This window comes from Prionailurus viverrinus, chromosome E1 (genome assembly GCF_022837055.1).
Source record: "Prionailurus viverrinus isolate Anna chromosome E1, UM_Priviv_1.0, whole genome shotgun sequence".
NCBI classification, from domain to species: Eukaryota; Metazoa; Chordata; class Mammalia; order Carnivora; family Felidae; genus Prionailurus; species Prionailurus viverrinus.
In genome coordinates, this window is record NC_062574.1 from 46,799,766 (window position 1) to 46,822,947 (window position 23,182).

Below are 23,182 nucleotides of genomic sequence, written 5' to 3' on the forward strand. Positions count from 1 at the left end.
GACTTGTAGCTGGCATCCGGGTCGTTGCCAGCTCCGGGCCCTGAACGCTTGTAAATTTCACTCGGGGTTTGAGGGTCATCCTGAGCACAGCTCTTCAAGAGTGTCAGAACTAATTTTCCAGAGACTTGCCGCGTTTTGACCTTACTCCTGGCCAGCCCCGGAGCATATGGTAGGTGCCGGGCTTCCTGACTGGGCCTGCAGGACTGAGCCATCTCACGGTTGGCCCTGACCACACACAGGCTCTCCAGATAGGGAAGGATCAGCCCAGCTCTCTCCCTGTCTTCCCTCCTCCCTGCAGACAAGGGAAGAAGATGAATCTCCAGGCTGTTCTCGGTTGCTCTGTGCCATTGGGGCGGGGAGAGTTGGAGCCGAAAACCACGCCAGACGGGTCTTGGGTAATAAGATACGAAACCAGAGGCAGTTATTTATCTCTGCCTGCTTTGTGGGCGGGACTCAGAAATGCTTCCCTTTCCCTTTTGCGGCATCCATTAATATTCTCTGCCTCCTCTTGGTCCTCCTCAACCCTGACACATATTTAGGTGTGTGAGGTGACACACAGTTTGACACGTGGCCACTTGGCTGCTATGGGGCTGGGAGGCAGGGTTCAGGAGAGAGCTGAGCCTTTTGGGGAGTTGGTCTCCTTGTTTTCTGTCCTGGCAAAGGGCTTGTGTAGGACCTGCCAGCTGTGTCACCTGGTTTGGAGTTTGTTAACCCAGGGACACCGAAGGGTGGTTTTGCCTTCCCAGTCCTGCCCCGTGGACCTGCCAAAGGAGTCCTGTGGCCCAGGCCACGGGAGAGATTTGTTTTCCACTTCTGTGTTGCTGGAGCAGTCGAATGGTCTGGTGTTTCTCTCCCTCATTCACCTGTGGCTAGAATCATATGTCAGATCCACCCCCCCCCACTCCTGCCACCCCACCACAGGTCTGGTGGGGATTTGGTAGCAGGTTCATTCCCTGGCACTATTCCCTGCTTCCCCAGTCTGGGGGGGGGGGGGGGGGCCGCTGGGAGGGCAGCCCAGCTGAGGCCTGTTAGCCTCTTAGCATTTAAACAGACCATCATTGATTAAATTAGCCAAAGTGTTAGTTAAATGTAAGGCTCTAGAGCTCTAGTTCCTAACTGGCTGAAGGAGGAGGTGGAGGAAAGGGTCCAAGAGGCTCAACACAGACACAGGAGCATATCCAGGGCAGAGGCACCAGACCTCAGGTGGGTCTTTCCACGAGAGGCTGTTAGACTTTGTGCTGAATCTACCTGGCACGTCCCCTCCCCAGCAACACAGATACAGAGTACTGGGAATATTGGCTGCTGCCATTTGTCTGGTAAATTATTTAGAAGCGTTATTATTGCCTTATTAAATTGTTCCTTCACTTATTCCTGTAAACCTTCCACATGACGGGAGCCTCCCTCCTTGAATCTCAATAGCTCCCTGACCGAACAGAAGGAGCCGTTCAGGAAAGCAGACAGGCATTAATTACCGCCTTCAAATTTCAGATATTGCACTTATAACTCATAGGGCTGATTGCCACCGGGCCTGCCAAAGCTACAGAGATCGGAAGGGGAGGGTGAGCAGAAGCAGAGCCCGTTCTCTCTCGGTTGTTGCCCCCACCCCCACCCCCCACCTCCCAGTCCACCGCCGGGGGCCTGGGTTTGCTCAGAAGGTATTCAGTTCACATGTACTCTTCTGCCTGTTGTCGAGAAATTCAGGGCAGACAGAACTCCGCATTGTCTCAGATGTCATTTTACAGCTTTGCGTGTAGCTCTGAAGAACGCACGTCCCAACCCTCAACGCTGGCTGCTGTGCGTCCACCTGCGGGCCTCCCACCCTCAGTGTGCTGGAAGGGGTTTCCTTCCTTGGTCCTGAGCTCTGCTGCAGGTGACAGGGGCATTTCCCCCACCCCCCACCCCCACTCCCAGTCTGACCCACAGGGCTCATCCCTGTGTCTTTATTCCATCGTCATGTGACCTCTTTAGGAGGAGGGTTGTACTCCCCCCTCCCTGCCCCTCAGTCATTCACGTTCAGGAGATTGTTCATCCCTTCTAGAGACTCCCGTTAGGCCTCTTTCTACCAGCGGTTTCTGATTTTGGCAGCAGCCAGACAGACTTCACCAAAAGATGGGGCAAAGCATCAGGCAGCTTTAAAGCACCCCCACCCCATGCACAGTCACCTTGTCTCAGGTAGACGAGGCACCTACCAGGCCGGCATGTTTTGAAGGGCCTCATAAGAACCATCTCTTCGTTGCTATTCTGGGATGGTACATCCTGGGAAATAAGGATACAGGCTTTTATTTTGTGACTTAATTTTCAGAAAGTCCTTTGGAAATGATCTCGTCTGTGTCTTCCTAGGAATGCTACTGAAATGCACACACAGAATGAGAATATTTGGGATATTAACTATGCCCAGAGGCCAGCCTGTGTATGGCATCACGATAAGAAGGGAGCTTTCTCCACCGGCGGCCACCAGTCGCCTCCCAAAGCCCTTGACTTTAACAAATGGAAAATTCCTCCTCCCCTCCTGCACCCTGCGACCTCCGTCCACATCCTGTGATTGCCAGTGCAGCTGATATGAGTCAGTCTCTCTGTCTCCTTCTCTGAAGTAGTCACAGAACGGGGTGCTGGGAGGCAGGGGTCCCGTGAGTCACATGTGCTTTCCAGGGGCGTCCCCACAAGCCTCTGCAGCTGGAGCCAGCAGTGAGTGACCTGGGCCATTGCAAGGGCCTGTGAGAATTAACATCAGGACCTGCTGTCAGCTGCTTGGATTCTTAGAACCCCACCCCCCGCCCACCTCCCCTGCCCCTTTGAAGGATCAGTAGGAAAGTGTTGGGTGCCCCAACTCTTTCAAACCAGTAACCTCGCCTCCAGGCTGAGGAGTATCTTGGGATTCTTTCTGCAGACTTTCTCCGGTTTCACTAGGAAACAAAGTCAGAATTGAGCATTTCATTCTGTCCTGTGCAGTGGGGAGCCAGGGACCAGTGGTGAAGTGGTAGGATTGTGTATAAATCAGTTCCGTCCAGGAATCCAACCGTCCTGAGTGTCAGGGAGGCAGGACGTATGCTGCTGTCCCCTGGAGTCCAGGCCACTGCCAAGTGCTCGTTTCACTTCCTCATCCCTGCGGTGCTTCCAGCCTGTCACTCGCACCCCTCGCCCAGGGCCTGGCCCTGTCATTGCCACCGCCTCTAAAGCGTCAGGGAAGCCCTAGGGCCACGGTGGGACTCCCCGAGTGCTGAAAGCTCCTCACGTTTCGCAGGAGCAGCCGCTGCCTCTTACAGGTGGACAGATGCTGCTGGGTGACCGGCAGCCCAGCAGGCACCGGCCAGGCAGAGCTGGGAGGGCAGATGGCAGAGCGGAGCTCATCCTGGCTGGAAACTCGGCTACAAACTGATGGTGCCAAGTGGGGGCCCCTTGTGGGCTGCCTTGGGACAGGACAAGGTCACCCTGGCTCCCCATCTTGCCTTGATACAAGAGCTGTGACATCCACCTCCAGGGCATGGGTGGCCCGGGAGAGAGATGGCAGCCTGCAAGTGCCTGACAGATGACCTGCCGCCCTCTGCCGGACACCCCCTTGAAGAAGTGGGGTGTGCGTTGGGGGCTGAGGAGTTTAGGGAGTTCTATCTGCCGGACTCTTCCTAGAGGAGTAGGTTACCTAGAGGAGTAGGAGAGAGGGAGAGAGAATCCCAAGCAGGCTCTGCACTGTCAGCACAGAGCCCGATACAGAGCGCTGACTCACAACTAACTCACAAGCTGTGAGATCATGAGCTGAGCTGAAATCAAGAGTCAAACGCCCAATGGACTGAGCCACCCAGGTGCCTCAATAGTCCCCCCTCTTTTTTTTTTTTATTTTTGTTAATAGCATTTTTTAAATTGTTTTTTTAATTTAAATCCAAGTTGGTTAACTTATAGTGTAATAATGATTCCAGGAATAGAATTTAGTGATTTATCACTTACATATCATACCCAGTGCTCATCCCAACAAGTGTCCTCCTTAATGCCCATCACCCATTTAGCCCATCCCCCCCACCCAACACCCGGCCAGCAACCCTCAGTTTGTCCTTTGTATTTAAGAGTCTCTTTTGGTTTGTCCCCCTCCCTGTTTTTATCTTATTTTTCCTTCTCTTCCCCTATGCTCATCCGTTCTGTTTCTTAAATTCCACATATGAGTGAGATCCTGTGATATTTGTCTTTCTCTGCCTGACTGATTTTGCTTAGTGTGATACATTCTAGTTCCATCTGCATTGTTGCAAACGGCAAGATCTCATTCTTTGTGATCACCAAGTAATATTCCATTATATATACACATATCACATCTTCTTTATCCATTTATCAGTAGGTGGACATTTGTGCTCTTTCCATATGTTGGCTGTTGTCCATAGTGCTGCTATAAACATGGGGGTGCATGTGTCCCTTCAAGTCAGCACACCTGTATCCTTTGGATAAATACCTAGCAGGGCAACCGCTGGGTCATAGGGTGGTTCTGTTTTTTAAAAAAATTTTTTTTTCAACGTTTATTTATTTTTGGGACAGAGAGAGACAGAGCATGAACGGGGGAGGGGCAGAGAGAGAGGGAGACACAGAATCGGAAACAGGGTCCAGGCTCCGAGCCATCAGCCCAGAGCCTGTCGCGGGGCTCGAACTCACGGAGCGCGAGATCGTGACCTGGCTGAAGTCAGATGCTTAACCGACTGCGCCACCCAGGCGCCCCAGGGTGGTTCTGTTTTTAATTTTTTGAGGAACCTCCATACTCCCAACAGTCCCTCTTTTAAAACCCAGTGGTCTCTTCCTAAAACAGTACCACTCAAGGGGTAAATGTCCTCTTTGTGAGGAGGTGGCGAGGCGAGTGAGGTGCCTGCTGGCAGTGCCAGGCCTCAGCCGGCCCTTCCTCCCACGGCGTTGGTGTGTGTGTGTACTGTGTCACCACTTACTTTCTGATGTGGCCCTCCCAGCCGCACAGTGAGGCATCATCCCACTTTACAGCAGAGAAAACTGACATGTGGGGACAGTGACTTCCCCTGGGCCGCAGGCCCGAGGCAGGGACAGGAGCCTGGCTCCTGGGGTTCCCGTCCCCATCCTCCAACCCTGGAAACAGGCTTGCTGGGCTTGCATGCAGCCCCCCACCATGAGGCCCGGGAGGAGGGGCAGGTCGCACCCGTCTGTCAGCCCTTGGAGCTTGACGTTTACAGAGGGTTGCGGGCGACGCTGTCCAGGCGGGTGTGTGTTCAGTGATCCGTGTGTGTGTGCGCCCTGCCTGTCTGCCTGATGGATTTGCTGCCTGTCTTACCGCCCCTTGCTCCTAGATAGTAGAGCGGACTTCTCACACTCAAGGAGCTCTAGAATTGGACGCGTCTTCCCAAGGACGATTCCTGTCCCTGCCACAGCCTCTTTCTGTGTTCTTTCAGCATCAGCCACTGTGCCCTGGAGCTGTGGCATCTGCTAATAAGTGGGTCACCTCTGCCATCACTTGAATATGTATTCTTACCAATTCTGGGGCAGGAGGTGGCCTAGAGGCCTTCAGGACCAGCGAGGAAGAAAGTGAGTGTGGGCTAGCAAGGTTTCACAGCAGCAGTGACTCAACAGGACATGGGGACTCTTGGGAACACTGCCGCACCCCTCCAGAGGCACCTCCATGCGCCCCAGAGCACAGTCCCAGTCGGATGCAGTATGGGTGCTGCCCCCGGATTTGCCACCACCGTCAGGAATGTGGGATGGAATTCAGCAGTCAGCTAGGAAGGGTGGCGCCCGAGGGCTGGCGGGAACTGACAGGGCAGATGAGCTGTCTTTAGGGCGGGGCTCACAGGCTGGCTGTGTCTGGAAGCGGAGAGCAGGGTGCTAAGCCCACAAATGGCCTGATGATGGTTTCCCTTCTCTGGGCCACACTGCCCTCCTGTCTGATGCACATGAGTTGGGGACTCGGTAACGGGCTGAGAGGAGATTCCTGGCTGCGTGGGGTTGCTTACGGGGTCTGGAACATCAGAGTGCCTCCTTGGTGGGATGGTGACCGTTTGGCGACCACCAGGGAGACCCATCCTTTTTTCCCTTTTCTTCCTCCCCTCAGTGTGCTCCTTTCCTCTTCACTCAGTCCGGAGGCTCAGAAAGGTCCATTTGCTTGGCCTCTCGCACTTTCTCCCCACTCACTCGTGGGAAGCTGCCAGTCTTACTGGGCACCCCCTGCAGGTGCAGTGAGCGGGGTAGCCCTGGTGACCCGGGCCTGACCGCGCTCCGGGAGCTCGGCTTGGTGCTGGTCTGCAGCGTCTTCTGCCAGCTGTGGAGTGTCTGCTTGAACCTCTGGGCGGACTCCTGCCCGAGGGCATGGTCTCCCCCACGTGCTGAGCCTCTGCTTTCAACCCGTGATGCTGGGGCTCAAGGAAGAATGAATGGATTTCTGCCCTATGCCCCAAGAATGTGTGTGCCCACAGTCCAGACAGGAGCTGGGGCTCTAATGTTGAGGGAATTCTGACTTCACACGAGCACTGGTGCTCACGTTGAAGTGACTGACTTTAAAGGATTAGCTTGTCTCTCTTTTTCAAGGAAATCAATAACACAGGGACAGGCCTGTCTTTTTCTTTCTCTCTCTCTCTCTTTTTTTCTAGGGAGCTGTGTCTATATCTCATCCCGGGAATGGCCTCTTGTTTTTTGGTGTTTTCCATCCCCCTAGTCTAGCCCTTTCTAAATGAGATTCAGATTGTGCTGTCACTCATCCCATTACTGGGTCTCTCAAACTCCTGCCAAGGGACCCCGTGAGCCCCCCAGCACCCCACCTGTCACCCACGGCCACTGCTGCCTGGGTGCAGCCTCCAGCCCATCCCCAGTGCCTGCCCAGCCGCTGCCCAGCATGGCTCCAGACCATGGTGATCGCTGCCCCCTGCCCCACCCCCAGCACGTTTGGGTGTTTGGCCCAAGCTTCCTCCCCCAGCTCAGTGAGAGGATTGTTGTTTTTGTCTTTAATGCGCTCTCAGGGACGTGGGTTTTGTCGGCTGGCTTTAAGCCAACCATCCATCACCCCCACGTCCCGCCTCTGCCACAGCCAGCACGTGACACTCCGGGTGAGGGGATGACACCTAATGCCCAGCACTGCCTCCTCTGCGCTCCCTGTAAAAATACCAGGTGATGGGGGTTTGGATCACAAGATGGTGGGACTAGCTACTCCTGGACGGTCCCCACCATCCCTTGCCCAAGCCTCAGAGGCTGCTCGTTGCCATCGGTAGGGGTCCTGCGTTCTCTGTCCTCTTGGGTGAAGGGAACTTGCATCCTAGCTCCTGAGCCAGGTGAACTGCCCAGACCCCCCAGGTCACAGTGGCAGTTTGCGTGTCTCTCTGCCTCTGTTAGGGCGTCCCAGGTCTCTACCCCTGTATCTGTTGTCTGGGAAGTCACAAGTACGTGCTTACAAACACCACTTGCCCAGAGCAAGCTGCTTTGACTCCTGGGCACATGGGTAGATGTCAGACTGACTTGCCTGGATTCTTGTCCTTCAACCCTGCCCCATCCTCAGTTCAACCAGGGAGGTGCTTTGGGATGGGGTGGGGGGGGGAGTCATCCTGTGTGCCATAACCTGGCCACCCCACCCTCGCATACTCAGCTCCTAAGAAACCCCACTATCCAAAAGTCCAAAACAAACTGGGGGGGGGGGGGATTATTTATTACAAAGTGCTCCCTTATTGTACAGAAGGACTCGCTGCAGGTTTCTCTTGAGTACTTGGTTTTCCTAGTGTGTGTAAAATGTCATTCTGTGAAAACTAAGTATTTAGAAATAGAACTTTTAGAAGCCTGTCTCTTGTAAAGGGAGTATCCACGTGGTAACGTGCAAAGGTGCAGCAATCCAAAGCCCGGTGCTTGTGGAAGCAGGCAGACGTGGGGTTGGGGTGGACGTGAGCAGTCCACCTACGAGAGAGCTGGGGCTGTGCGCGCGCGCGCACACACACACACACACACACACACACACACACACACACACACAGGCTGGGAAGCTTCGCAGGGCTTATAAGTGTATACCCACAGCCTGCACTCCTGCACAGGCCAATTTGGTTGGGGAGCTTCCAAATAGGTCTCCATGGGGAATGTTCATCCCCGCTGGGGACCTTCTGCACTGTGCTTTTTCAGGACCATTTTATCCACACTCCACGCTGATCCCAGGCAGCCTGAGCTTGGGCTTGAGCGCACCTTCTCTGTGAGTAGCATGAGCAAGAATGGACACCTGGTTCCTCACTCCGCAGGCGTCCTGGGCCGACCCTGTCACTGACCCCTGCGTGTGTTTTAATCCGTTCCCCTCAAGCTGCTCCGGACTGACCCCAAACACTGCAACCCAGGCCGCCTCCGTGCTCCACATCCCCTCTGCTTCCCTTTCTGGACAAAGAACTAACAGTGACTTTGTAGTCTCTGAGGAAACGTCCTGGTTGATTTCATACCTCCCACTCCCCTCCTGCCCCCTTTCCATCCCATTTCCCCCAGAAGTACAGGGAAGAAACTGCCATCTAGAACCCAGCAGCCCGCCAGTGGTTTCAGAGGAAGATGGAATGTTCTTGAATATTTTGTGCTAACTAAACTGGAAACTGTACGTGCCAAACCGTTTCCACCTCCCGCCCTGTGTCTGTGTCTCTCCGATGCTTTTGTTGCACAGAGAACCCTGGTACTCGGGACAGCCCTGCTGAGGTTCGTGGGGCTGTGCCTGCTCCCTGAGTGACGCTCACTCTCTGTTACAGGGTGTCTGTTGTGAGCAGAATCTGGTGTCTTTCTAAATAGCGCCCCAGGGCCCCACCAGTAATTGTTTAATTAAATAAAGCACTCATTCTAAAGTAATAACCGCGCTCCTCTGTGTTGCCGGCATCCCAGCCAGCGGCGCTAGCCGCGCAAGCTGCCGAGAATAAAAGTATCTGTGGACACATTCTCCAGACCGTAGGGCAGCCCAGCAGAGAAAAGCAGGAGCCAAGGAAGCCCAGAGGGTTTGCAGCCAGCAGAGAGATGCCTATGGCCCGGGCATGATGGGCATCAGGGGAGCTGAACAATTAGGGTGCATATTAATGATGACATCTGATTAATTAGCATGAGTCCTGGCTGTCTCATGGGTTGGCTGAGAGCAGACCCAGGTACATTTTAATAAGCCTTCAAGTGCAAAGGGAGGTGCCGACGAGCGTGTTGCTGAGCAGATGCTTCGTGGTGAGTGTGAATCTGGAAGGAAGGGTCACAGAGCGCAGCAGGGCACAGTAAGTTTGGCTACAGGAAGAACCTCATCTAGCTACCGATTGAGACGTTCTCTGAAAACCTTGACAAGAGGAGGCAAGACGCTGCCTGGCCAAGTGCTGGATGCCGACGGGGACTGAAAGGCCCCTGCCAGTCTGTGATGTGCACCCCCCACCACTGTAGGGAGGCTTTGCTCCACCCATGAGCCCCTAAGAACACTGTCCAGCTCTGTGCCTTCCCCCAGGTCAGGAGCATGAGCCTGAACTCTGTCTCAAAGTTTGGTTCCAGGAACCAACTTCAGGTACTTGTTAAAAATACACATTCCTGGGTCCTGCCCCAGGCCGAATGTAGCAGATCTAAGGCTACAGGGCCCAGGAATCTGCATTTTCAACCAGTTCTGCAGACAAGTCTGTGCATTCTCCCCTTTGAGAAATTCTACTGGCAGAGGACCTGTCACAATGGTAAATGGTCTTGCCAGCCCCCAGTGTCCCGGGGAGAGGCCTGCTCTGGTCGCCCAGGCTACAGCAGTGGAGGCAGTGGTCAGGGACTTCATGGTGCCTTGCCTCTTCCAGGGAAAGATGATGGCCACACGTCCACAGGTCTCCAGCCTGATGTCACAAGTGACATACTGGAGTTGATGACTCACACGCTTCCATGCAGACAGGGAACAGCATCACCCCTCTGATCAGACTGTTTTTAGACTCTGGGTGTCCCCGGGAGAAAAGGGTTCCAGCAGCATCCCTTTGCTAGTGGCTTCTTTGTTGATCCCGGGGCCAGCAGATTCCCCTGGGTGCCTATGGATGGTGCTCTCAGCTTCCTCTTAGAGCCCATAGCATGCCAACCCCATGGAGAGGCCTTTACTCTGACCATCGACTAGGGGGGAAGCTGGAGATGTTAGTGTGATTTCTTATACCCAATTGGACAGAGCTTGTTAGCCAGCTTGATGCCCTGTCTCCCCTCCTTCCCCACCTCCAAGGTTACTCAGTGTCGGCAAAGAATCCTGCTCCCTAATCTGTCTATTTCGAGGTCTGACGTCAGCAGAGAAGGGGTGGAGCCAGCTTGGCCTGTGCTCCTCTCTGCAGGGCTCCCATGTTCTGGGCACCTGACTTCCTTCCCTCCCTCCCCTCCAGCTCCAGCACGGAGCATTCCCACCGCCATCCGCTCTTCCCACACTGAGACAAGTGGGAAGAGTGGAACGGGGAAGGGAAGGCGCCAGGAGCACCCGCAGCCGTCACCTGGCGCCTCTCGTCGAGTGCCACACGAACGCCAGGCAGTTGAGGTGGCAGAGGGCAATGGCTCAGCCTCCTCGTGTCCTCAGGACAGGGACACCCAAAGCAGTTGGGTTCCAGCTCGTTACTAGAGGCGCTAACAGCTCTGCGTTAGCTCAGCTCTAACGTCCATGAGGTGCATGTACCAGCCAGTGAAAGTCAGCTTAACTCCCAACAGAATCAGGTGGTTGGGGTGTGGGTACTTTTCTCCAAAAAGAGAGAGACTCCCATCTCTGTCACTCGCCACAGACTCCACCTGTTCCCCTCGAGTCCTCTTGCTCTTAGGACCAGTTGACCCTCAGCCTGGCCCTGGCAGCTCTTTCCAGGCCCTGGGTCACGTGGCCAAGCCAGACACGTTTCTCCAGCTTTCTCACGCGTGAGGCAGAGCACAGCCCTGGGGGAAGTAGTGCCGTAGACCCGTCATCTCCCCTTCCCTGACATCCAGCGTAAACATGCCGAGACCCAGAGCAGGTCTTGAATCTCCGTGGAGAGATTTCAAGTGGCTAAAAAGTGAGAACCGGTAAACCAAGCCTGCAGTGAAGGGGAAGTTAACATCTTGGCATCTGCTCACTCACGCTGGCTCCCGAGAGGCTCACCAGAAGGGCCTAGGTGGCACTGTTACCCATTTAGCGCCGTGGCCCACTGGCCAGGATATCCCTGCTGTGCCTTCTGTCTTCTGCCCCCAGAACTTACAGTTCAAATGAGTACAGTCCCTTTTATGCCTTGTCCCATTAGGACAGAGAAGAGTCCTCCCCGGGGCGCTCAGGGGAGCCTGGAGCCAGGGCGCAGGAGGCAGTGCTCAGCCCCAGCCCCAGCCCCAGCCCCGCAGTGCTGGCCCAGCCACCTCTAGGCACGAGGATTGCCCCAAGGCCATGGAGCTTTGCTGTTGTTTTATTCTCCTAATGTTAGTTGTAGGTAGACGTGGCTGTCCTTTCCCAGCTTAAAGCCTGTTCAAGTTCCTCTCCACAAGGCAACATTTACACTCCTTTACGTGTTGTGGTCTGCTCCATTCTCCTTCTGGAACCTTCTCTCTCACCTCTGCCCCACACTCACCAGCCATTGTCCTCCAGAGACGCTGGGTGCTTACATGACTCCATGCCCATCACGTGCCTTTCCCTTGCTTCAGAGTCTGACAAGCACTTATTCATTGGAAGCTGCACTCCAGTGTCTCCTTTGAAGTCATGTGGCCATTACTCTCCCCACCCCCCAAACCGCTGCCGTGGCAATAATTGGACTTTTGTGTGTATTCAGGTACTGGGTGCCACTGTAAGCATCTCGAGGTCAGGGCTGTGCTCGATCCACACGTCTGGAGCCAGCATGGGCCTCACAGAGGGCAGTTGCTCTGTGAACATTTGAATGAACGAGAGCACTCAGGTGCGTGGGGCCACTGCTGGGTCCGTGGCCAGCACTGGCCCAGTTCCTCCATAAGCCTTTGGGGCTACTGATGCCCGTGGCTCATCACGGCTGGCAGCCACCACTCCCGCCAGAAATTCCACACCCAGTGGGCTTCTCCTTTCCCAAAGGCACGGGTCAGCTTCTGTGCCTCGCTGCCAGGACAAAGCGACCCCTCAGCGTGGCCTTAGAGGCACCCTGTCTTTGGGGACTGAAGGCAGAGGGGGACAATCAGGAGCTGTCCACATGCCAGGAGGTCTAGGGTGGCTCACCCATCACCACCCCCTCCTCTTTGGCGCCTGAAATGCAAGCAGTGAAGTGTTGGGACGGTGCCAGCTCCAGAGGCAGGTCTGTTTCTCTAGGCAGAGCCCCCAGCCTTCCTCCCGCACCCCCTCTGTCCCACCTGCCTCCTTGTCATCACTGTCCTTAAAGCCCTCCCAGTCCAAGGTCAGGCCTCTCCATCTTCTCACCTGGGCAGGTGGGTGCGGCCCCATCTCTCTCGTGCTCGTGAGAAGCCACGCTGCCCTTAATAAGCCCGGATGGTGTATGATCATTAAGTGAGTGACTGTGTGGGTTTTCCACAATATTTATCTTTCCTCCCCCCAAACCACAAGGGTTGCAGTTCTGGCACCAAATCCTTGGAACTCTGCCCACCCCCAGGCACCATCTGGCTTCTGAGCTGAGGAAGAGACAGCACAGGCATGCAGGCCTGTCCTCCAGCGGGGCTGAGGCGAGCAGCGGCCATGCCAGGCTGACCCCACTGGACCGGACCAGCCCTCTCCCCACCCCCCACCCAGGAGGCAGCTTTGCAGGGGCGGGGGGGGGGGGGTATGGAGAGACTTTCTCTAGGGCATAATCAGGGGAGGCAGTAAGTGTCCTAAAAAAGGGGACCGGCCTTGAGTACACACAGCCTGAGTTCTGATCTGATCGTTGCTGTGAGGTCTAGACAAGCTGTTTTGCCCCCCTTTTCCTCAGTCTTCTGGAGGGGAGCCAGTAACCAATTCACAGGGTGTCGGGGTCAGGAAGAGGTCTTCGATGGAAGCTGCTGTTGTGTGAGCACCCAGGATGTGTTCAGTGGTGGCAGTTCTCTCGGCTTCAAGGAAAAGCTTTCTCTGGGTGACGGGTCAGCCTCCCAGGACATATCCAAAGGCTCCAGTGTGAGAGCAGCCTTTCTGTGGTCACAGCCGTTCCCCCTGCCAACAGCGTCCCCTGCAAACCCGGTTCCCGGCCATCTCCCAACGAGGGGCTTGGGCCGAGGCAGGGGACACCTGACCAGGTATGTGGGGCTTGTCCCAATTCCAGAGGCCGGGGCAGGGGATCACGACGCAGTGGTGGAGACAGATGCCTGAGAGCCACGGCATGCCTTCTAGAAAGATGACCATCCAGTGGCGGTTACAGCACATGAGTCGTTTCCCGGGGGGTGCACAGCCAGGCCTCCCGGTACTGAGGGAGCCCTGCCATGGGTCGTGACCTTTCTCTCCCAGGTAGCTCTTTGAACCACACGTCTTTAGCACAGAGTTCAGCAGCCAGGCTCCTCAGTGAGACATCATGCTCCTTGACGACTGAAACTTGGAATGAGTTTCCTGATACTTGTTTTTTGCCATCTATGGGTTCAGGAGGAGATGCGTTTTTTTTTCCCTCTCTTTCTTCCTTTTGCCTCCCAGAGGGAAAACCGTAAACGCAGGTTACAGACCTCAGGTCCCTAACTAAGAATTTCTGTTTCATCGAAGCAGGGCAGGGGCTGTTTAGGGCAGAGGGTTCAGAGAAGGACGTTATCTGGGTCCTTTTCTGCATCTGCCTTATTTCCGGTTGCTTTGAGAAAAAAGCCGAAGATTTGGAGCAGGGGACATGGAAATGCTTTCAACTGTCAGTCACAGGCGGCTTTTCACTTGGTGTGTTTGGGGACTAACCCGGAGCAGGAAGTGCCTTGTGAGCACCCTGGCTGTCTCCAGGCTGACGGTGCTGGGAACCCAGGGAACAGCGTCACCCAGGCTCCTCAGGTGTTGGCCAGGGGTGGTCCAGGGGTGTTGCAGCCTGTGTTGTGGCTGTCACTCTCCTGCTGGCCTCCAGCAAGCCATTCCCTGAGCTCTCAGTCTGGAGCTTCTCCTCTGTTCTCTTCCGTGCCGGCCCCAGCATGCCTCTGGGAGGGGGCATGCTGGGCTTGTGACAGCTGGAGCTGTCTGCGTGTGCAGCCTTGGGAGCAGCGCCCCCATCCATGGTTTCTCCTGGAAGTCATTCTCCCAACCCCCCACCCCCATATCGAGACAAATCCTGTTTCCCCAGTATTTCAGCAAAAGTTGTTCAGGTGTGACCTCACTGGCCAGCCTCCTGCTCTGCGGGGAAGGTGCCCCAGAGTCTCCCCGTCTTCTCAGTTGACCAGCAGAGGGACAAGGCTTTCCTCCTGATCCTGGTCTGATCAGCTGCGGTGTCGGTTTGGTTACTTGCCTCTGTCCTGTAGCTCAGGGGCCGCGTGAGGACGCCCTGAAGAGTCTTTACCTTTGGGCCCGTTATTGCCTTTGCTTGGGGCCCGGCATCTTCCAGCAAGTACACACTTGACTTTTGCGGGTATTGCGTGTCTCCACACTCACTCATTCTGAGTGGGGCTGACTTGTTTGATGGGAGTGGACTTGGTTTTCTGCTGCAGGGTGTCATGAGGTGATAGCCGGAGAAGAGTGTGTGCTCTAGGAACACACACTGTTTTAGAGTCCTTGGGCGTCAGCTCTCCATTTTTATTTTCAGGCATTACCTGAGTCTGCAATCTCTCGATCCCTTCTAGGTGAGGGTTTGGGAGGGTGGGGTGGCGCAGGGACAGTAAGATGCAGCACGTTCTGGGGGGGCGTTGGGCCGACGCGCATCTGTGCTGTGGGTGGCCAGGTGTGCTGAAAGAGGCATCCGGCCTCCAGCTGGCTCTATGACTCGTTCTCCACCGAGTAATGGTTGGGCGAAGGTTGGCCGCATCCCCATTGTGGTTGGGCTGGTGTCTGAAATGCAGCAGCCTGTCCCGGCAGAGCCCTCTCCCACAGCGAGGCTCCACAGGTGCTGCTCTGGGCCAGCCCCTCGCGGAGCTGGGCCTTCGGAAAGTGGCCGCTCGGAGTTTCACGTGAAAACACCGATCCTTCTGTGGAACCCAGACGCCCTCCTCTAGATGGTGCGTCTCATCGCAGGGTTTTGGCAAGTGAGCTGTGATAATGGTTCCCTGGGCTTGACCACCGGGGCCTCTGCCTGTTGTCAGGCGCTCTCCATCCTCTGCGTGATGGCTGATCCTTTCTGTCTGGTTCGGAAGAACTTGAACTCCCCCACAGAGGATTTGGACCATTACTAAACTCGGGCACAGGAGTAGTAGTGACCTGACGTTCTTTGGCTGGAGGTCCTCACTTGGGCTCTGTTTGCAGTCCCCCACCCGGGGTGTCTGGTGGACTGATAAGCGTGGGTGCAATAACACGGTTGGGTGCCGATACTCTTGGGGTCAGATGGCCAGTGCTGATGTTTGTTGAACACCTGTGCACACGTGATGTGCTTTGAGAAGTTCATTAATGCTCCAGGGTCTCAAGGTTAGCCAGGGCAGTGTCAGGATGCGAACACCTGCCCTGCGCACGTGGCCCTGAAACCTGTGGTCCCCCCGGCGGTCCCTCGCTGACTCCAGGCTCCCCTCCTTTTTGCGGATAAATCTCCAGACATTGTCATTCAAGTTGAGAAAATAAAAACTCCCAAACCAAAATGTTCACAGCCACTTGAGAAATAAAAATAGAATCCTTGAACATTTCTTCACGCACTTCAAGGACGCCTGGAAAGTTCACTTCCCGTTTAGGGATGGGTTCATGCTGTGTTCTCATTAACCCCAATTAACTCTTAACCCCTAGCACCCTGGAACGAAGACGGCCCTGTAAGCTGGACGTTCATTTCTTTTATCATTAGAGATAGCCTCCGGGATCGGTCCAGAGCTCCGCTGTGCCCCCAGCGTGGCCCTGCCTTTGCCTGAGCCAGCAGTCCTGAGCCCTGCTCATGCCAACACCACGCCCCTGGTCAGCCCTGCGTGTTGAGGGCAGACCAGGCAGTATGTCACCATTCCCCTTCAAGACTTGTTACTTGTCACTCCTGCTACACTAATAGAGAAACCAAGCCCCCACCCACCTACCCCAAATGCTAGACCAAAAAAGGCTCCAGATGGATCAGCTAGTCTTTTATGTTGAAACTCTGGGAGCTTGGGGTCCCTGGGTGGCTCAGTCGGTTGAGCCTCTGACTCTTGGTTTTGGCTCAGGTCATGATCTCACAGTTCATGGGTTTGAGCCCCGCATCAGGCTCCACACTGACAGTGCAGAGCCTGCTTGGGATTCTCTCTCCCCCCACCTCGCTCTCTGCCCCTCCCCCATTCATCTTCCCTCCGTCCCTCTCTATCCCTCCCCCTCTCTAAATAAATGAATGAAACAAACTCCGGGAGCTGATAGGTGAAGTGCAGAGGAAGCTGCTGATACCTGAATCCTCATGGAAGCTCTATCTCACTGCCCTGTGGGAGCTACAAGCAGATGAGCCCCAAAGACCTCATTTTTTTTATACTAAATATAATTTATTGTCAGACTGGTTGCCATACAACCCTCAGTGTTCATCCCAACAAGTGCCCTCTTCAATACCCATCACCCACTTTCCCCTCTCCCCCACCCCCCGTTAACCCTCAGTTTGTTCTCAGTATTTTTGTTTATTCTTTTTTTTTTTTAATTTTTTTTTCAACGTTTATTTATTTTTGGGACAGAGAGAGACAGAGCATGAATGGGGGAGGGGCAGAGGGAGAGGGAGACACAGAATCGGAAACAGGCTCCAGGCTCTGAGCCATCAGCCCAGAGCCTGACGCGGGGCTCGAACTCACGGACCGCGAGATCGTGACCTGGCTGAAGTCGGACGCTTAACCGACTGCGCCACCCAGGCGCCCCTGTTCTCAGTATTTAAGTCTCTTATGGTTTGCCTCCCTCCCTCTCTGTAACTTTTTTCCCCCTTCTCCTCCCCCATGGTTCTCTGTTAAGTTTCTTTCTCAGGATCCACATATGATTGAAAACATATGGTAACTGTCTTTCTCTGCCTGACTTATGTCACTCAGCGTAATACCCTCCAGTTCCATCCACGTTGCTGCAAGTGGCCAGATTTCATTCTTTCTCACTGCCAAATAGCATTCCATTGTATATATAAACCACGTCTTCTTTATCCGTTCGTCAGTTGATGGACATTCAGGCTCTTTCCATAATTGGGCTATTGTTGGCCCTCACTTTTAAAGGAACTAAATAACCCTGCAGGCACTCGGGGAACTGGCCCATCTAGCAGGTCTCCCGGCCGCCACCTTGTCCGTATTTGTAGGAGCCTCAGCCAGGTTGCCCCACCTCCCTCAGCTCCATGGTTCCTCTCGACCCCAGGAGCCAGAGAACACCGCAGAAGCATCACCTTCATGCTTCGCTGGAACTGCTGGCTTCCTTGACCATTTGGCCTTCGTCCCCTCGGGATGCTGCCCCTTTGCTTATGTCTAGGTCGGGAGACAGAGCCCTCCCCGGCCGGATCGACAGTCAGCTGTCTGCTTCTCTGCTAGGTTTCCTCCCCACCCCTTGTCACAGGAGGTAATTGGTGCATCCATCTTTGTCCCGTGGACTTGCTCAGAGGTTCTTAGGACATTTGTTCTGTATGGTGGCCGTCGCTTCAGCACCTTGTTCTCTCCTGTCTTCCCTTTCCCCCCTGAACAGCACACCCTCTCCCCCCACCCCCCGCCCCTGCTCTTGTTTGGAGGGGAGTGAAGTGGACGAGGGGTGCTGTTGAAGTTCACCCAAGTTTAAGTTCCGATCAGAAGCTGCAGTCCGCCGCGCCTCTTCCCAGCAGGAGAAGAAGTGACAGCAAACAGGATGTGGGGCTTTAATTTTGTTTTGTAAGACAAGGACTGGTGAGTAGCCATCTGTGACAGGCACCTCTGAGTCTGCAGTCTCCCAGAGGTGGACAGGGAATGAGTCGTTTCCTCGACGACCTTTAGGTTTCTGGCATAGGTTTCTTCTCGGATGTCACCCCTTCTGAGGGGCCAGGCAGATTCACAGAGTGGTCACAGCCCCCTGGGATCCGAGCCCCTTCATTGCTGGGGTCCAGGGAGGTGTGGCTGACGGAGGGCAGCCGAGAGCCCCAGGCTCTTCTCAGAGGGGCCTTTTCTCCTTGTTAGGGCTGAATATCCTTCTCTTTTGAAACCAGTGGGTACTCTCAGAGCAAACACTGTTTTAATTTGCTCTTCCTAAATCAGAGTATGTTGATTTCACAGCTCTTTGGGGAGGAGAATTTTTTTTTTCCCCTGACACCGTAAACTGCTCTCAGGCAGAGGGGGTTACTTGCCCGCCCGTGCACCGTGCACTCTGCTCAGATGCTGCCAGTGGCAGGAGGGACCGGTGGAGGGTACGAGGCAAGTCAGCAAGGCTGGGGTTGCCTCTTCTTCCACTCCAAGGTAACACCTGTCCACCAGCCGCCGCCTCCTCCAAATTCACCATACTCTGCAGATGCTCACTGGGCATCTCACGTGTGCCAAGCCTTCCTAGGTATTGGGGCGAACAGGGACACAGTCCTTGCCATCATGGTGCTGGTACTCTGCTGGGGGTGGGGGCGATGTGTGCACAAAATCAACCCATGAGAAAGGAGCAACTCAGAACCTACCAGAATTCGGTAATGTGGTACTGACTGTGCATTTGGTAATCCAGGCAAGGGCCCCAGGGAGGAGGAACTTGTGGAGGAGACTGGCCCCCCAGCAGAGCTTCGAAGGTGATGGGAGTGAGGGAGGTAGAAAGGGGAGTTCTGTGCCAGCAGGTGGAATCACGAGGGTAAAGGCATGAGGCTGAGTAGTGTGATGTGGGGATAGGAGGTGCTGGAAAGACAGCCCAACAGGATGCGGCGTACAGGGATCGCAGCGGTTGGGGGGACAGGGTCAGGAGACTTCCGCTCCTCACCCCCCCCAACCCCCACCACTTTTGTACTGTCTGCACACCTCCCTGGTCCCTCAGCCCCCTCATCGCTAAAATGAGGCATCGTCACCTGCCTGGTGACCTCACAGATGGCCGGGAACAGGACACGAGACCACACGTGTGAGCACTTTGTTTTTTGCTGTTGTTTTTTTAATGTTTATTTTTGAGAGAGAGAGAGAGAACACAAGCAGGGGAGGGGGCAGAGAGAAAGAGAGAGGAACAGAGGATCAGAAGCAGGCTCTGTGCTGACAGAAGAGAGCCCAACTTGGAGCTCGAACTCACGAACCGCGAGATCATGACCTGAGCCGAAGTCTGAAGCTTAACCGACTGAGCCACCCAGGCGCCCCCACGTGCGAGCACACTTTGCAAAGCGCCACGAACCTGCGGCATCAGGGAGTGACGTCTCACGGGGCAGCGCGGACATGAGGCAGCGATTGACCGGACAGAACACGGCAACCAGATGCAGGAATGGGCTTTTGAGTGGAACCAGCAGCAGCTTCCAACATCCACGTGGTTTCCCTGACCAGCTAACCCTGCAGGGGATTTGGGCCCGGGGAGATGGCAATCAGGCTGCCGTGCTTGTGTGCTCCTGCACCGACGCACCCACTCCTGCCTCCCCGTCCCATACACTTGGCAAAGGACATGACCTGCAGCCAGTCCTGGGCTCGTTCTGTGGGCAAAACAAGGTGGAGTTGTGTCAGGGGAGCCTTTCCTCTGTGAGTGGGTTGTGGAGTTAGAAGAACTCAAAACGGCGGAGGCAGGTGGTGAGTGTGGCTCAGCCTCGGCCGCTCCGACTCGAGGGTTTCTGAGGCAAAGACCCGCTGTCTTGAGTGGCGGGTGTTTTCTCCCATTCCGTGGCTGAGGCCTGGCTGCTCAGATAGCTCTGAACCACTCTCAGCAGGAAGGTGGCGGCCTGAGGTAGCGGGTAGCCTTCAGTTCCCAGACGCCAGCCAGCTCGTGCGGGCATGAGCATCTGGGCTTCGGGGTCTCAGCAGAGCCACCGTCCTGTGCTGGGAATCCCTAAGTGCAGCCCACACCAGCCTTTCCCACGTCCCTCAGACTGGTTTTAAGGAGGGGATTCCCTTCCCGCCTCTGGCAGGCCGAGGGCTGGGTCTCTATTCCCTGGTCCTTGGGTCTCATTTCTGGAGGAAATGTGCCGCCTCCTGCCAGCCCGGTCCTCTGGGGTGTGCACAGTCGGGTCAGCCCTCCCGTGGGGGGCACCGTGCCCAGCACTGTGGGAATGTGGATGTGCAGGAGCGGCAGCTGCTACCCTGGTGGAGCCAGAGAGGACCCCTGGGGGAGGAGGCATGGCTGATTCCAGGGAGGGGAAGCGGAAGACAACAGCTGGGAGCAGGAGTGGACTTTGGACTGGGACCAGGAGTAGAACTTTGGCCAGCAGAAGTGGAGCTTGCCGAGCAAAGGCCCGACGGCTGGAGGCTCTGGGCACATCAGAGACTCGCAGTGCAGCCTGGGACTGCTGGCTAGTAGGTTCTGGGGGCAGTGTCTTCAGAGACAAGGTTGAAAAAGATGGCTGGAGCCAGATCATGGGCCACTGGACTTTGTCATCTCCAAAATGACAAGCCCTTGAGAATTGCACAAGAAAGATGCAGGTGTGGCTGGGGCTGAGTGTGGGAGATGACACTGGCACCAGCTGGCTCTGGGCCCAGGAGGGAGAGGACAGGGTCAGAAGGATGGGGCAGATTCCCCGAGGGATCGTCCTGAACTCTCCCCAGACCTTTGCCTACCTGATTCCTCTTACTTTAGGTATCATTTTGTCTGTGACGTTCACCTGGGTGCCCCCACCACAGCCCCACCCACACAAGGTCAGGGGCCCATGCTGTATGCTCCGCTTCCCCTCCAGGATGGTGACAAATACATTTCTGTGGTTTTAAGCCACCAAATTACAGTAGTCACGAGGCACTAGCACAGAGTAAGGAAGGAGTGAGGGGTTGTTGGAAGTTTGGAGCTGGCACAACTGGATGTGCTTAGCCTATATGGGGGACACAGAAGGGAGGCAGCCGTGTTACCTTTGGAGTGCCACCAGGACACTGGAAGAGCCACGCCCAAACATTGCTGGGGTTTCATTAGCAGCGTGAACTGCCTTGCGTCCATCAAGACTGGCAAGGTTGCCGTGGGGCCTTAGGTGCACATTTAAACTCACCGACCCAAGAAGAGACCCGAGCGGCCCCCATTGCACCCTCTCAGGTCTGTCTCAGACCTTTTTTCCCAGTGGCCAGTTTGAAGATTTAGTTAGAAACCAGAGAATGGTTCTTTATTTTTTCTTTTTACAAAACGCATCTGTCTGCAGCAGTTGGTGTCTCTGCCTCCTGTGATGAGTCGGGCTCGGAGAGTCCTTGAACAGAGTCTGAGTTTGAACTGATCAATGGCATTTGGGGGTTGGACACTTGCTCAGGAGCCAGCTAATTCATAATGTCATGTGGGCTAGACGAGAAGACCCAAGAGGATAGGCTGTCTTTTGGCTTTTTATCTCTTCTTTTTGAAAAAGGAAAGGGAAAACAGAAGGTGCCACGCTTGGCCGTTCAGCATTCAGAGATGAACTCTGTCCCCACTAGACCATGGGAACACGGGGGCTGTTTCTCCTCCCACGCCCCCTTTCTTCCCAGAGACCGGGCAGCCTCACGGCGGTGTCCTTTCCGGCTCTGGATGCCGGCCCCTGCGGGCGCCGAGTCTGGCTCTAACTAATTTGCAGAGGACACCTGTTCCTTAATTAGCCCAGCCTGTGCTGTGTGTCTCGTCTGGGCCCCCCCCCAACGACGCGTGAGCTCGCCGCCACTCGAGGGCTGCTGTGTGGCGGTCCGTGCGCTTTTGCCCTGTGCTTCCAGAGCGATGCCGTCAGTCTGTGCTCCTGAGCGCTGGAAGAAACCACATCCCAGCCGCCGTCCCCGCCGTGGGTGTCACAGCTGTTGACCGGGTCTTCCAGAAGAAACCCTCGCTGCCAGTCCCCACTGCGGTCCCTAGGACCGGATGTGGGAGTGCCAGGCAGGTGGGGACCCTCATTCCGCGCCCGTCTAGACTCCCGTTCCCCATCACGCAGATGGCACCTCGCACACACTTCTACTCGACCTTTTTGGGATGTGGCTGTCTGCTTGATGTGTTTAACTAGAGGGAAGCTCTCAGGTGGGCTGGGATCCCACCCTGCAGGGTGTTGTTAAACCTTGTCCTCATGCAGAAAGTGGATGGTGGTAGACAGCTGCCAGGGAGGGGGCTCTAGCATCTGGGGAGGGACCTGTGCAGGCTGCAGTAGCAAGATTCCCTGCCCGTCGTCATCGTCGTGGGGGCTGGTTCTCCTGCACTGCCCCGCCCCCCGGCTTTACGTAGCAGAGCCCTCTAAAAGCCATTCCTTAGGCTTCAAAGATGAGATCTGGCCTCCCACGTAGCGCCCCCCCCCCCCCCCCGCCGGCACCCTGAGAAAACATCCAGCGTGTCCAGTGGGCATCACAGGTCAGAGGTGGAGTGCCCACGCCTGCCTGGATGTGCCAGGAGTCCAGTTTGGGGCAGGTCATGGTTATTTGGAGAGATTTGTGGCAAGTGGCTTTGTCGATAATTCCTCAAGACCCTGCCTCTCCCAGCCTTCAAAAAAGAAATTCTGTTGAAGTTTCCCTAAAGTGGTTATTTTCCAAAATGCCGGGCTGATGCTGCTGCAAAAGCCGGCTTGCTCTGTGGGGCTGGTGATTCTGCCTCACTGAGTCCTGGCCTGCAGGGGACACCGCCCCCCACCCCGCCGTGTTCCCCCCTCTCTGCTCCTCCCCCCCAGCACCCCTAGCCTAATGGCATTGCTTCGCCTCCTCCTGACAGAAGCAGAGCTGGCTGCAGGCCCCCAGCAGAAAGCCCTTTCCAGAAGTCTCCCAGCCCTGGAGCCCTCCTGGAGGCCTTGTTCCCCAGCTAATTAGAGCCTTCTCCTTAAGCACTACTTTAGTCTTTGGTGTCATTCATTCTCACAGTGATAATGGACTTGGATAAGAGGTCACAGCTTCTCCCACATCCTGCTCTCCTTGGGGTTGGGGGTGGGGGAGGGACGGGCACAGCCCCCCTTCCGCCAGCGCCCGCCTGCCTGTCACCCTGTCACGGGGGAGCCAGGGAGCCAGGGAGCCGGGGACTGGCCGCCAGGCTGAGCAGCTGTGATATCTTCACCCAGATCACAGGGCCAGAGCCTGACTCCCCAAAGCGGGCCCTGCTCCCCACATTCGGGCCTCTGCCGCCTGCCGCACCTCTGGCGAGTGTCATTAGCATTAACGTGATAAAATGGCGCAGTGTAAATGTTAATAAGGTCTGATGCCTCTGCTGCTTCCGAAGTGGCAGATTGGAAATGGTCCCATCATCATAACTCCAACCAGCAGCTTTTAATTCTCTGCTCCCCGAGCATCCAATTTG

General features: G+C 55.5%; 1 protein-coding gene across 1 annotated transcript in view; it reads left to right on the forward strand.

Annotated features, from left to right (window-relative positions):
• The window catches only part of TMEM104 (transmembrane protein 104), a 59,914-nt gene that overhangs the window by 16,996 nt on the left and 19,736 nt on the right, over positions 1-23,182 (forward strand). The gene's annotated exons all lie outside the window — the stretch shown is intronic.